Below are 4,986 nucleotides of genomic sequence, written 5' to 3'. Positions count from 1 at the left end.
ATAATAATCTTCCTTTTCACCTTGTTTATCCCCTTACGGGTCTTCTTGGTCCTTTGGGTTTTCTTACCCATACCCTTTCTCTTCTTGCTTTTTATGAATTTATCATCAACAGACTTGTCCTCAGAGTTCGAAAGGTCAGAATCCACAGCAGTCCCCTTGATCTTTCCCTTGGTCTTCCCCTTGTTGTTGAAATCCTCAGACTCACCTTTAGTTTCAGAGTAGAGATTGAACCCACTATTCTCACTTCCAATATCATCACCCCTAATTGTTTTATCTTTACTAATGGGTTTCTCAATAGTTTTCCCCTTCAACAACTGATAAACTAAAACCATTAAACCCTGGTGGAGGGCATGGTCTCTTTGAGAGTCTTTTTGCACTTCTCTAATAGTATCAATCCACAGAGAAAGCAAGATAGTAAGGCAGACTGACCTTGTCACCATGATGAAAGTGATTAAGCAGCACAAAATGATGCCCATAAGCCCTTGTGAATCTCCTTTCCAGATTAATGTAGTTGATGGTGGCAAACAGCACAAACCTCCACGGCCTACAAATATGCTTAGGGGAATGGTAGGGATTATCCACCTTCACCAATTTCCTTTTTTCTCCATCAGTGACAAGAAACCTATCCGCAGCCTTGTCAGACACACTTCAATCTCTGTAAAATTTAATACATTCTTTAACCATACCCGTAGCTTCAGTAATGGCATCTTCATCCACCTTCTTCATTTGGGTACCAACAAGAACCTTACCATTCTTCCAGTTTTTTATGAAATACTTAGTGACAGTAGGGTCTTTGTCACAAAGCCTTTCCATAAAAACACTCAAGCCTCCCTCTTGAAGAATCTCCCAGACTTCATTATTTTTCTTCCAATCCAAGCAAGAAGCCGGTTCAAACCTTTTTGTATTACTCCCATATTACCCTTAATTTCACAATTCTTCCTTATCCCAGCTCTATTATTTTATCTGTGATCTCTGTGAAGAAACCTAACAATTTTGTTGTTGTTATGAAGAACCACCCAGAATCCGTGCAAAGTAAATATGATATGACTAATAATAAAACAAGCCTTGCCGCCGTAGTGAACAATCATAGAAAAATGAGGAAAAGGCATTAGAAATTGTGATTAGCAAAGACATGTTGCTTCATCTGATACGGTCCAGTTCAATTAAAGATTTCGCCTCACACTTGAGATTACTCTCACCATAAAGAGCAATGATTTTGTCAGAGCGGCAAGCCAGGTTGGCAACCCAATAAGCACACTTGTTGGCTTCTCTATATACATGTGTGAAAATGCACATTTCAGTTTTGATGGCATTGTGTATAGACCAAGAGGGAGGGAAAACATTATTCAAGCAATTAATAATGTTCAAAGAATCACCTTCAACCCAAACTTTAGTGCAATTGGAATCCTTAGCAAGAACCAACCCATGATAAGCAGCAATGGCCTCGGCAACATGGTTGGTTTGATTACCTATAGGAATACATTTGATAGCTTTGGATATTCCCCCTTCATCCCTTAAAACCACACCACACCATGCATTGCCAGGGTTGCCCTTGGAAGCACCATTGAAGTTAATTTGCATCCATCCATGAGGGGGGCATTCCCATCTCGCCTCTTCTCTAGGATTATCATGTATGATGTCACTCCCCTTTATTCTCCAATTCTTGAAAATGATTTTATCACCTTGATCTTTGGGGTTTGTTATTCCACCAGTGATGTAGAGGTTCTCCACCATATGTCTTTTGATTTTCTCAAAAATAATTTGAGCTTTTGAAGCCTTATCTCTGAACACTCTATCATTTCTTTCTTTCCAGATTCCCCAACAAATATGAGGTAAAGAAAATCTCCATAACAAAGTAACTGAATTATTCTTTGAAGGGTGGAACCAGGAATTAAAAACATCTTGGACAGCTTCAGGGAAGACCCATCTGACATTGAAGTTGTCCAGACATCTAGCCCAAATATCGGTAGAGAAGGGACAATGGATAAACATGTGATTAATGGTTTCCTCATTCTGCATACAAAGATGACAAATAATAGGCAGACAAAAACCTCTATTTTTGAGATTGCCAGTCGTCGGGATCTTATTTTGAAGGACAGTCCAGAAAAAAAATATTAATTTTGGGAATAAGTCCTTTCACCCAAGCCTTAGCCCAGTAAGGACTCTCCTGACTAGAATGTTGCTAAATATAAAGAGAGGAGACAGAAAATTTACCATCAGCAGTAAGTTTCCAGATAAGCTAGTCCTCGTCATCAACCACCACCATAGAATTCATAATTTTATTTAGATGCTCAAGGGAAGGATCAACGGAGGATAAGTCCTTCCACTGGCCTAAATTCCAATAGTCAGCCACAGTAGTACCAAATTTTTCTTTACACTGATCCTGAAACTTGCCCCAATCAGGATTGTCACTAATGGGAGAGTCTAACAACCAGGTGTCTTCCCAGAATTTAATGAAATTACCCTTCCCCACCTTCCATTTCACTCCTTTGACTATTATATCTCTAGTTCTAGTGACATTTTTCCAGATGTTGGAACCAATCGGAATATCTTCAACCTTGAGGAAACTATGAAGGGTAGGGAGTTGTCTTTTATACTTATTGTCCCATATCAATTTCCATTCTCCCTCAATATTATAACCTCTCCATATTTGCCTAGCCATGAGAAACTCATTCATATCCTTGATTCTTCTAAGACCAAGGCCTCCTTTTCTTATAGGTTTGCACACCTTATCCCATGCAATCAAATACATTCTCTTCTTTTCCTCAAAGTTAAATGTTATTAAAGTGGTAGTTTTTGTTTTTTGAAGGAAATTTTATTAGGTAAATTTAAAGAAGTGTTGTATATATCTAGAACCAGGCTATCGAAGTGATGTTTTAAATTTTCAAGAAGAAAATTTGACTTATAGTTAAAACAAATACACTAATCATATAATTTAGCTTGTGAAATGAAATTTTCATATCAAAGACGAAAAAAAGTCTCATATGTTATTTGAAATTTGACTTTTTTAGTTAAGACTAATGCTTAAAAATACACCCATCATTTAATTTAGCTTGTGGAGTCAAAGTGTTGAAATTTTCATACCAAAGAAAAAAAAAGTCTCACATTTTATTTCTAGACTTCTTACTTCAACGATGTTGAAATCTTATGTTTCCAAAAGAAAGTTACAAATAGGAAATTCTTAAATAAATTTTGAAATCTCATATTTAAAAAATCTACTAATGAAGAACAATTATGAAAACGTGATTGTCCTAAATAAACAAATAAATAATTCAAAATTAAAATTGTTTGTATCCCATGTATTGTAGATATAAATTAATTTATCATAAAAACTTAATGTGAAAAAGTGTTGCTAGATTCCAACCTAATTGAAGTACAAAATCTAAAAATAAATTACAAGAGTTTTTTTCTTAATATAGAAATTTCAATAGTTGACTCTGCAAAGTAGTAAATAAAATGATAAATACATTTACAAATCTTAATGTTTTTTATATTAAAAAGCAGCAAAACAAAGATGTTGACCCTTTACACTAACAATTCATCGACAATATTAACATTTATAGCACATAGACTAACAACAACCTTTAAATCCACATCACTTAAACTTTAATTTTGATAGTAAATTTATGTTTCTCCACCACTTATCCATCTATTTTTTTTATTCTAACTCTTAACATACTTTTTTTTAGGCATTATTGATTATTAATTCATGAAATAAGCATGACATCAGCATTACTTCAATTATTTGTAGTTTTACAAGACCTCCCTATACTTTTCCTAGATTGATTTCACCTAATAAAAAGACATGCAACTTTTAAACTATATCTTCAAAGGATTTAAAGACTTTCAACTCCAAGTCATGCGAGTAGGTATTTATTCCTTTTTAAACAATTTAAAACACATATTTTATCTTTTAAAACAAATGTAAGGGTGTTCTCCAATGAGTTTCTTGAAAAGGTAGATACATCTATTTTAGATGTATATATTAATAGTATTTGTAAATGTGATTATATTTATCTATAAAATGTTTAATATCTAATATATTAAAAGATCACTCATTGGGCATTTTAGTTATACTAAAAGATTAATAAGTATTGGATAAAATATTTATATGTCAATATATATCAAATACATAATATTATTATTGTTCAAAAGAATAGTCTTTTTTTTCTTTTTTTAATTTTTTAGAGTTGTTTTTGTATTTTCATTTTCATAGTAGTTATATGAAAATAGTGGAAAAATTCTTAGTTCATTAAAAGACATAACATGTGATATAGTCATAAATATTAAACCTATCCTTTTTCAAATGTCGTATGTTAATTATTTCTCTAGAAGGAGTCAATCCTTGTGAATTGTGTATTGTTATTTCCCAAGCTAATCATATGGACAACTGACATGTATCCTCTTTATATTTGTGTAATTTGAATCGTATTTGGATTTGTATCTTAAAATGGTATTATAGAGTAATTGTCCAATTCCACCATAGCATATGTTGGTGGTTTTACTAGGAAACTTCCAAGTGTGTGTATTCTATTTTAAATACATATTAGGTTCCATTTATAAAACCTACTTCTACCCATATATTATTGGTTAACATGACCCTTGTATCATTGATAATTAATTAATTGACATAAAAACCCTTAAGAGAGAGTGTAGTGAACAACCCTGGAGTGGAAACAGAAGTGTGGAAGCAAGAGAGATGTTGTGAATTCAAGAGGCTTCCATTATTGAGCCGTGCAGGAATTCACCACAGCAGTGCATGAACCCACAACAACAAAGCATGTCATGTTCTACGGCTAGGGCAAAGCATATTGAGCAAGGAAATACCAATAACCAAATTCACATGAGGATTAAGTCAATGACCAAACAAATGGGATCTTCCAAAAGTAATGAGTTGGTTTCCTCTACATCCTTGGAGGCATTTGAAGGAAATCGTGGCATTAATGGTGAAGAACTCTCAAAAGAAGCAATACCTAGTGAGTCCAC

The sequence above is a fragment of the Cryptomeria japonica genome, chromosome 6 (assembly GCF_030272615.1).
Source record: "Cryptomeria japonica chromosome 6, Sugi_1.0, whole genome shotgun sequence".
NCBI classification, from domain to species: Eukaryota; Viridiplantae; Streptophyta; class Pinopsida; order Cupressales; family Cupressaceae; genus Cryptomeria; species Cryptomeria japonica.
The sequence above is the reverse complement of the archived record's forward strand: the minus strand, read 5'-3'. Positions refer to the sequence as shown.